The sequence below is a fragment of the Jaculus jaculus genome, chromosome 17, assembly GCF_020740685.1.
Source record: "Jaculus jaculus isolate mJacJac1 chromosome 17, mJacJac1.mat.Y.cur, whole genome shotgun sequence".
In the NCBI taxonomy this organism is placed as follows: Eukaryota; Metazoa; Chordata; class Mammalia; order Rodentia; family Dipodidae; genus Jaculus; species Jaculus jaculus.
Window position 1 is genome coordinate 15261324 of NC_059118.1, and position 10991 is coordinate 15272314.

The window sequence follows — 10991 nt, forward strand, 5'->3', positions numbered from 1 at the left end:
AAACTCACAGTGATCCTCCTACCTCTGCCTCCCAAGTGCTGGGATTAAAGGTGTGCGCCACTACACCCAGCTTTTATTTATTTTTGAGTGTTTGGTTGTTTTGGATTTTCAAGGTAAGATTTTGATCTAGCCCAGGCTGACCCAGAATTCACTATGTAGTCTCAGGCTAGCCTTGAACTCATAGCTGGCACATATCTCTGCCTCCCATGTGTTGGGATTAAAGGGCTGTGCTACCATATCCAGCATGAATTCTTTTAAGAAAATATATTTATTTATTTATTTAAGAGAGAATGAGAAAGAGTGTGTGTGAGAGAGAGAATTTGCCACTGCAAATGAACTCCAGATGCATGTGCCACCTAGTGCATCTGGCTTTACGTGGGTATGGGGAATCAAACCTGGGCCCTTTGGCTTTGCAGGCGAGTGCCTTAATCACTAAGGCATCTCTCTGACCATGAATTTATTTTTAAAGAAAAAAAAAAGTTTAGAATACTCAGGTGTGAGTTCTTGCTAGGGTTTCCAGGTCCCTTTGTCCCTGGACAAGGAATACCAGAGACTCATAGCAAGGTAATAGAAGCAGAGACTGTGTATTATGAAAGACAAAGGCACTTACTCCAGAGAGTGGAAATGAATTAGTGGGCTGGGAAAAGGCACACACTCAAAAGCTCTGGCCCACGGGTCTCTTCACCCTTGAATAGGTTAAGTGCATAGCACCTGCCTCTTCAGTAATTGCAGGTTACGGCTTTTCTCCTGTTCGCTCTGTCACCATACGCAGTCAGCACTGGGAAAAGTGTCCAGTCCTCTCCTGCCCTCACTGTTGAGCTTGATGTCACTCTGCTCTTGTCTATTCTGCCACAACCCTGCTGGGGTCTGAATACTTGTATTTCCTCAAAACTCATATATTGATGTCCTAACCTCCCAAGAGATGGTATTGGGGCCTGGGGCCTTTTGGAGGTGATTAGATCATCAAGGCAAAGTCCTTATAAAAGCAACCTAAGGGCTGGCGAGCTGGCTCAGCGGTTAAAGCACTCGCTTGCAAAACCTGATGACCTTGGTTTGATTCCCTGGTACCCAGGTAAAGCCAGATGCACAAGGTGGTGCATGCATCTGGAGTTCGTTTGTAGGGTATAGCATGCCCATTATCTCTCTCTCTCAAATGAATAAATAATTATTTATTATTATTATTATTATCATTATGTTCTTTTTTTTAAGGTAAGGCCAGCTCCCTCTCCCCTTTTAAAAAATTATTTATTTAAAGCCGGGCATGGTGGCACATGCCTTGAATCCCAGCACTCGGGAGGCAAGAGTAGGAGGATCATCATGAGTTCGAGGCCACCCTGAGACTACATAGTGAATTCCAGGTCAGCCTGAGCTAGAGTGAGACCCTACCTTGAAGAAAACCAAATAAATAAATAAATAAATAAAATAAAAAGGGGAGAGGGAGGAAATTACCATGGGTTATTTCCTATACTTATGGAAGTTGTCAAAATAAATAAATAAATAAATACAAATATTTTAAAAAGTAAAAATAGGGCTGGAGAAATGGTGTAGTGGATAAGGTGCTTGCCTACAAAACCAAACAACCCAGGTTCAATTCCCCAGTACCCACATAAGCCAAATGCACAATGTGGTACATGCGTCTGGAGTTCATTTGCAGTGGCTGGAGGTCCTGGCATGCCTATTGTCTCCCTTCCCTCCAACTAAATAAATTAAAAATAAATTTTAAAAAATTAAAAAAGACCTAAGAGACACCTGTCACCCCTTCCACCCTGTAAGATTTGAGTGAGAAAATGGGTCCTCACCAGGCACCAAATCTAATGATGCCTTGATTGTGAATTTCTCAGCCTCTAGACTTGTGAAAAAATACATTTATTTTGCTTATAAACCACTTAATGTGTGTTTTATTATAGCAGCTCAAACAGACTATGTCAAATACAAATACTACTACAGTCAAAGTATGTAAAAATAGGGCTGGAAAGATTGCTTAGCTGTTAAGAGCTTGCCTGTGAAGCCTAAGGACCCTGGTTCGAGGCTCAATTCCCCAGGACCTACATTAGCCAGATGCACAAGAGGGCGCACACATCAGGAGTTCATTTGCAGTGGCTGGAGGCCCTGGCGCACCCATTCTCTCTCTCTCTCTCTGCCTCTTTCTCTCTCTGTCGCTCTCAAATAAATAAAAATAAAAAAACAATTTTTTAAAAGTATGTAAAAATGTAACTTAAAAATTAAAGCAGGGTTTGGTGGCACATGCCTTTAATCCCAACACTCAGGAAGCAAAGGTAAGAAAATTGCTGTGAGTTCAAGGCTAGCCTGAACAGAGTATATTCCAGATCAGCCTGGGCTGGAGTGAGACCATGCCTTGAAAAAGCTGGGCTAGAGTGATACACTGTCTTGAAAGGGCCAGAGAAGTGGTTCAACAGTTAAGGTACTTGCCAACAAAGCCTAAGGACCCAGGTTTGATTCCCCAGTGCCCATGTAAATCTAGATGTACAAGGTGATGCATGCATCTGGAGTTCATTTGTAGTGGCTAGAGGTCTGGCATGCCCATTCTCTCTATCTGCCTCTCTCTCTCAAATAAATAAATAATAATAATAAAGATTATTCCTTTTTAATATTTATTTATTTATTTATTTATTTATTTGAGAGAGAGAAAGAAAGAGGAGGATACAGAGAGAAAGAGAATGGGTGCACCAGGGGCCCTAGTCACTACAAAGGAACTCCAGACTCATTTGACATATTGTGCATCTGGCCTACATGGGTCCTGGGCAATCAAACCTGGGTCCTTAGGTTTCACAGGCAAGCACCTTAACTGCCAAGCCATCTCTCCAGCCCCAAGATTATTTTTTGAAAAGGAGCCAGCCAGGCGTGGTGGTGCACACCTTTAGTCCCAGCACTCGGGAGGCAGAGGTGGGAGGATTGCTGTGAATTCAAGGCTAACCTGAGACTACGTAGTGAATTCCAGGTAAGCCTGGACTACAGTGAAACCCTACCTGAAAAAAAAAAAAAAAAGGAGCCAGGAGGAGGGCTGGAGAGATGGCTTAGTGGTTAAGTGCTTGCCTGTGAAGCCTAAGGACTCCAGTTCAAGGCTTGATTCCCCAGGACCCACATTAGCCAGATGCACAAGGGGGCGCACGCGTCTGGAGCTCGTTTGCAGAGGCTGGAGGCCCTGGCGGGCCCATTCTCTCTCTCTCTCTTTCTGCCTCTTTCTCTCTCTCAAATAAATAAATTAAAAAAAATTTTTTTTAAAAAAAGGAGCCAGGCGTGGTGGTATACGTCTTTAATCCTAGCACCGAGAAGGCAGAGGTAGGAGGATCGCCATGAGTTTGAGGCCACCCTGAGACTACATAGTGAATTCCAGGTCAGCCTGGACCAGACTGAGTCCCTACCTTGAAAAACAAAAACCTGTCAAATCCAGTGGGTGGCCTTGAATGTTGGTAAAGGCATTGCTTCTCAAGGCATAGCTCTGACAAGCGTGTGGCTTTGGAAATGTTCTAGGCTCACCAGTAACACCAGTTCTCCAGCAGCTTGGATAAGACCTCCTGGAACAGCCATCCAATGTTGAGATCACTTGGATGCCTGGACATGTGGAAGAAAGGAGGGGATTGTCCATCACTGAGCATGTGGAACTTGAATTCCCACCCGAGACATCCCTGGCAGAGACACTGTGTGTTCCTCCCCTGGCGAAGCAGGATTAACCTCCCTGCACAGCTCTTGAATAGCATGATTGTATCATTCTGTTTTATGGAATCAACTCCTATGACTCAGAGGTGTGACCTGAGTACTCCTCCCGTTCCCCGTCCTTTGTGTAATTTGGGCAGATCTCTTCCTTAAATGACGATAATAGTGCCTTGTCTGACTACCTCCAGGGTTGTTGTGAGGGGCCCCAATGACAGTATATACACAACTATAATTTTTGTGAACTATCAAATTCTATATTGCTGGGCATGGTGGCGCACGCCTTTAATCCCAGCATTCGGGAGGCAGATGTAGGAGGATCACCAAGAGTTCAAGGTTACCCTGAGACTACATAGTTAATTTCAGGCCAGCTTGGACCAGAGTGAGACCCTACCTCAAAAAACCAAAAAAAAAAAAAAATTATATATATATATATATATATATATATATATATATATATATATATATATATATATATCAATATAAGGCATTCTTACTATGACTAAGTGATTTCCATCATAAAGCCTCCCCCCTCCCCCGCGACCCTGCCCCCACTGTGCAGAGTCTCACTCTAGCCCAGGCTGATTTGGAACTCACTCTTTAGCCCCAGGCTCACCTTGAACTCACAACAGTCTTGCTACCTCAGCCTCCTGAGTGCTTGGACTAAAGTGTGAGCCACCATACCCAGCTAGCCCCTATTTTCTTTGGTTATATGTTAGCAATAAATGTTCAATTAGTATATTATAAAGTAGGCAGTTGTAGGCTGAGGAGATGGCTCTGCAGTTAAACCCACTTGCTTGCAAAGCTTACAGGCCGGGGTTCAACTCCTCAACACTCTTGTAAAGCTGGATGTCAAAGTGGCGCATGCGTCTGGCATCTGTTTAAAGCAGCAAGCGACTCCGGGGCATGCACACACAAATAAAGAAATGAATACAGGCTGGAGAGATGACTTAGCAGTTAAGACACTTGCCTACAAGCTTAAGGACTCGTGTTCGACTCTCTAGATCCCATGTAAGTCAGATGCACAAAGTGAAGCAAGCACGCAAAGTCGCACACGTATGCAAGGTCGTGCGTGCATCTGGAGTTTGATTATAGTGGCTGGAGGCTCTGGCATGCTGATTCTCTCTCTTGAATTAAAAAAAAAGAAAAGAAAGAAATACAAATGAGGGATGGTGGCACACATCTTTAATCCCAGCACTCGGGAAGCAGAGGTAAAGAGGATTGCCAAGAGTTCAAAGCCACCCTGAGACTACACAGCAAATTCCAGGTCAGCCTGGGCTAGACTGAAACCCTACCTCAAAACAAAACAAAACAAAACAAAAAACAAAAAAACAAGAGAGAGAGCGTTAGTGAGTGAGGCAGGCGTGGTGGCACAGCCTTTAGTCCTGTTTAATATTTTATAGGTATACCCTTGAATATATGTTCATCAATTTATAAGATAATAAAGTACTCTATAAACAGTGTCATTTTATAGTCTCACTGTTATAAACCAGTATTTCTTCTGTTAAGTAAGGTATAATTAATTGGGGCTTACAGCAGGGATTGGTCTACTGTGGCTCACAAGACAAATCTGGCCATTAGCTATTTTGTAGGGCCTGTAAAATAAGAATCATTTTGACATTTTAATTTAATTTTTTTAATCAATAGGAAGGGGCTGGAATAAAGTTCAGTGGTTGTGGGTTCAATTACCACCAAGAATAAAATAGATAAAAATAAAAAGAACATTTTATGACACATGAGAATTAGTAATTCACACATCCACTTTTTTTTTTTTTTTTTTTTTTGAGGTATGGTTTCACTCTAGCACAGGCTGACCTGGATTCACTATGTAGTCTCAGGGTAGCCTCAAACTTACAGTGATCCTCCTATCTCTGCCTCCCAAGTGTTGGGATTAAAGGTGTTCACCACCACACCCAGCTCACATCCACTTGTTTATTTATATACTGTCTTTGACTACATCAGCAGTTGAGGAGTGAGAGAGACCAGACCAAGCTCTCCAAGAAGACTGAAATATTATTTACTCTGTAGCCCTTTACAGAAAAGTTTGCCTACCCCTAGGCTAGAAGATTCCAACAGCAGATAAATGAAGTCACTAGCTACCTTGTATGGTTAAACAAACCTGGAAATGTATGGACTCAAATGTTGCATATGCAATAATAAATTTATAGTTGTGGTTTATTGCATGTAGTGTGACTTGTCCTAAGTCAATTAAGAAAAAAATTATTTACAAAATGTAAAAGGTGAACTGTTCCACCTGGGCATGGTGGTGCATGCCTTTAATCCCAGCACTTGGGAGACAGGTAGGATGATCATCATGAATTCAAGGCCACCCTGAGACTACGTAGTGAATTCCAGGTCAGCATGGGCTAGAGTGAGACCCTACATGAAAAACAAAAACAAAACAAAACAATTTTTTTTAAACTTATAAGATAGAAGGAGGGAGAGGCAGATAGAGAGAATGGGCGCTTCAGGACTTCCAGTCACTGCAGACGAACTCCAGACACATGAGCCACCTTGTGCATCTGGCTTACAAGGGTCCTGGGGAATTGAACCTGGGTTCTTAGCAGGCTAGCTCAGGCTGTCCTGGAATTAACTATGTAGTCTCAGGGTGGCTTTGAACTCATGGCGATTCTCCTACCTCTGCCTCCCAAGTGCTGGGATTAAAGGTGTGTGCCACCATATCCGGCCATCCATAAAGTATTTAAAATGTGTCATAATGTCCTTTATACTAGAGGTGTTGTCGAAGAAGATGGGGAAATGAAAGAATGGCATCTTTTGTTGGAGATTTATTTTTTATTTATTTATTTACTTTGGTTTTTCAAGGCAGGGTAGCTCTAGCTCGGGCTGACCTGGAATTCACTATGTAGTCTCAGGGTGGCCTCAAACTCTTGGCAATCTTCCTACCTCTGCCTACCAAGTGATTAAGGGCATGTGCCACCATGCCCGGCTTATTGGGGATTTTAAAAATATATGTATTTCTAGATAATTAAAATTTGTTTTTTCAAAAGGCAAAAATCATATCCTTTTTAAATGCTTTTGCTTATTTATTTATTTACTTGAAAGAGAATGACACAGAGGAAGAAGCAGACACAGAGAGAAAGAGAATGGATATACCAGTGCCTTCCACCACCCACCACTGTAAATGAATTCTAGATGCATGTGCCACTTTGTGCATCTGGATTTACATGGGTATAGGCAATCATCAAACCCAGGCCATCAGGCTTTGCAAGATGGAAAATGGAATGTGAAAGGAATGGATGATCCCTCTGTGCAATGTACCATGTCCTCTCCATATCTCTTTGTTTCTAAATATCTTTGTGATTACATAGCATAGAATGCTTCTTGCCTCAGTTTCCCCTATGTGACCTATGTAACCTTGTTTAACAGTGTGTGAGTTTGTGGTTTAACTCCCAATCCTGTTTTACCATAAACATCATGTGGCTATTTCCAATTAAAGCTGACTCTCCAAACAGATCAGAGCTGCATCTTGAGATCCCGAACTCTGGGATGCAGACCTGGGGCACCAGCTTTCTTCTTCTTCTCTCTTTTTACCAAATAAAACTTTGCCTCACATTCCGCGAGTCAATGGTTTTACTTGTGCGACACCGGACCCCATAATGCAAGAAAGCCCCTCTTATTTTTTTTAAATTTATTTATTTGCAACCAGAGAGAGAGAAGATAGACAGAGAATGGATGTGCCAGGGCCTCCAGCTGCTGCAAATGGACTCGAGATGCACGAGCCACTTTGAGCATCTGCCTTTACATGGGAACTAGGGAATCGAACTCATGTTGTGAGGTTTTGCAGGCAAGTGTCTTGACTGCTGAGCCATTTCTCCAGTTCAAGAAAGCACTTTTAAACCACTGAGCTGCCATCTCTCTAGCCTATCCTTCCTTTTTTTTGTTTGTTTGTTTCATTTGCTTCAGTTGGCCAAAGTCCATTTCTCTTCCCTGACACCAAGATAACCTTAACGAACATGACTGATGATACAGGCCTGGCCTAACATGGCTTTGGAAACACAACGCAGTGCTGTGTAGGATAACATCAGTTGGGATCCCGAAGCCCTTGGCCTCAGCGCTGGGAACACGCTCCCCATTCTCTAATCCTCTAGGAACTTGCCTTGCTGGATTGTCAATTTGCTACTCAGTGTCCCTGAGGCCAGCTTGATTTCCCTAGAGGAAGGGAGAACACATTCCTTCCCCTGGCTGTCATCCTCTTCCATCTTTGTGTTCAGACCTGTCCAGGAACCTTCTAGCATCTCTGTGAGTCTTCCTGTCCATAAAGCATGCTTCCCCCTCTCCCATTCTCGTGCTGCTCTGTGTGAGAGAATACTTGTGCTTCATGCTCATTGACATCCATGTCAGGAGAATGGGAGAGGAGGTGGTGGGGAAGTCAGAGGAAGGGTGCTCACATGTCCGATCATGGAAACGGGGATCAGAACCTCCCCCCCCCCCCGCAGGATGACACAGCATGAGCTTGATTAGTTCCATTCAGAACTGTTTGCTGAGTCATTGGAAAATTGACCCCCCGACCCAGCCTGTCCCCCTTCCAATTGTCAAATGTGGCTTTTGTGGGTATCACTAACTGTGCTTCCACAGCAAGTGTACATAGTTTAGACCAACAGAAGTTTCTACCTGAGCCAATGCAGATGGAGAAGTTACCACTAGCTTGCTCTTATGTTCCCCTGAACACATCTTCCTCTCCTGTCCCACCATTTAAGCAGGATGCTCCCTAGTCTCAGGGGAGAGACTGCAGTTCTCTCTGACTACAAGCTGGTAGTCCAGACAGTTAGAGCACACACAGATGAAGTTTGTTTGGCCCACACAGTAGTACCAGAGAAAGAATGGGTGTTCCAGGGCCTCCAGCCACTGCAAACAACTCCAGATGCATGTGCCACCTTGTGCATTTGGTTTATGTGGGTATTAGGGAATCAAACCTGGGTCCTTAGGCTTCACAGGCAAGCACCTTAATTGTAAAGCCATCTCTCCAGCCCTCTTTCTATTTTTTTAAATTTTTTGTTTATTTATTTATTTGAGAGCGACAGACAGAGAAAGAAAGAGGCAGAGAGAATGGGCGGCCAGGGTTTCCAGCCACTGCAAACGAAGTCCAGATGCGTGTGCCCCCTTATGCATCTGGCTACTATGGGTCCTGGGGAATCAAACCTCCAACCGGGGTCCTCAGGCTTCACAGGCAAGCGCTTAACCGCTAAGCCATCTCCCCAGCCCCTCTTTCTATTTTTTTTATTTTAATTAATTTATTTTTTATTTTTATTTATTTAGGAGAGAGAGAGAGTGAATGGGCGTGCCAGGGCCTCCTGCCAGTGCAAATGAACTCCAGAGGCATGTGCCATTTGTGCATCTGGTTTACATGGGTTCTGGGGAATCAAACCTGGGTCCTTAGGCTTCGTAGGCAAGTGCTTTAACTGCTAAGCCATCTCGCTAGCCCTTATTTCTTATCATTTACAAACTTTACTGTATTCGCCTTGTGTTCTCTAATATTTCCACTTCCCTGCCCACATTCTCCAGCAGAGTTATTGGTATTCATCCTGGGATTATGAATGCTGTGAACAAATGCCTATCTGGCGAACTGAACACCACTTACTCATGCATCCATCCATTCATTCACTTATTAGAGGGAGAGAAAGGAGAGAGAGACAGAGAGAGAGAAAACACAAGCACGCACCAGGGCCTCTTGCTGCTGCAAGCAAACTCCACTGCATGTGCCCACCATTTTGTGCATCCGGTTTTATGGGGGTCCTGGGGAATTAACCCCGGGTCAGCACGTTTACAAGAAAACACCCTTACCAGCTAAGCCATCTCCCCAGCCGCTGACAGTCATGTTTTAAAAGGAAGACTAGCCAGCATGGTGGCGCACGCCTTTAATCCCAGCACTCGAAGGCAGAGGTAGGAGGATTGCCATGAGTTCAAGGCCACTCTGAGAGTATGTAGTGAATTCCAGGTCAGCCTGGGCTAGAGTAAGACCCTGCCTCAAAACAAACAAAAATAGATAAATAAAAATAAAAGGAAGGGCTGGAGAGATGGCTTAGCGGTTAAGCGCTTGCCTGTGAAGCCTAAAGACCCCAGTTCAAGGCTCGATTCCCCAGGACCCACGTTAGCCAGATGCACAAGGGGGCGCACGTGTCTGGAGTTCGTTTGCAGTGGCTGGAAGCCCTGACGCGCCCATTCTCTCTCTCTCTCTCTCTCTGCCTCTTTGTCTGTCGCTCTCAAATAAATAAATAAAAATAACAACAACAAAAAAAAAATTTTTAAATTAAAAAAAAATAAAAAATAAAATAAAAGGAAGACTGGCCACAGATAAGGCTTTGCTCTTCAGCTACCAGCACCCCCTGCTGTCTGTCACCATTGACACACCCTGCCCGGCCTCTTCCTGTGCATCCTTGGGTCTCTGACCCCAGGCCTAAACACATTAAGGAAACTCTCCCCAGGAAGAACTAGAAGATTAAGATAGAGAAGTGTTCCCTAGAAGAGGGAAACCTCTAGGGGTACAGTTAGTAATGAACCAGAGCCAAAAAGCATAGCAAACTTCCTCTTTAAAAAAAAAAAAATTGGGAGTGGCCTGGAGAGATGGCTTAGCAGTTAAGCACTTGCCTAGGAAGCCTAAGGACCCTGGTTCGAGGCTCGATTCCCCAGGACCCACGTTAGCCAGATGCACAAGGGGGCGCACAAGTCTGGAGTTTGTTTGCAGTGGCTGGAGGTCCTGGAGAGCCCATTCTCTCTCTATCTGCCTCTTTCTCTGTCTGTCACTTTCAAATAAATAAAAATAAACAAAAATTTTTTTTTTGTTTTCTTGTTTATTTGAGAGCCACAGACAGAGAGAGAAAGAGCCAGATAGATAGAGGACAGGTGCATCACGGCCTCCAGCCACTGCAAATGAACTCCAGACACACGCGCCCCCTTGTGCATCTGGCTTACATGGGACCTGGGGAATCGAGCCTCAAACCAGGATCCTTAGGCTTTAAGGCAAGCGCTTAACTGCTAAGCCATCTCTCCAGCCCACAGACTTCCTCTTAGTAGCTTGAGGGTGGAAAGAAGTGATACAGAACAGCCCCTCCTCTGAGAGATATAGAACTGGAGACCTTTATCTCCCACTCCCCTTTTCTCCCTGACTTCTCTCCAGTAGTTAGTGCCCAGACACCCCCCAACCAAAGAAACTTGTAAAGGAGACCAACTCACTTTGTTCTTGGATTTCCAGAGGCTGCCTCCTCCCTCTCTCTCTGGCTTTGGACCCCACTATGACCCGTTGGCATAGTGCTTTCAATTCTCATATAAAAGCTTGCATTCTTGGGCTGGAGAGATGGCTT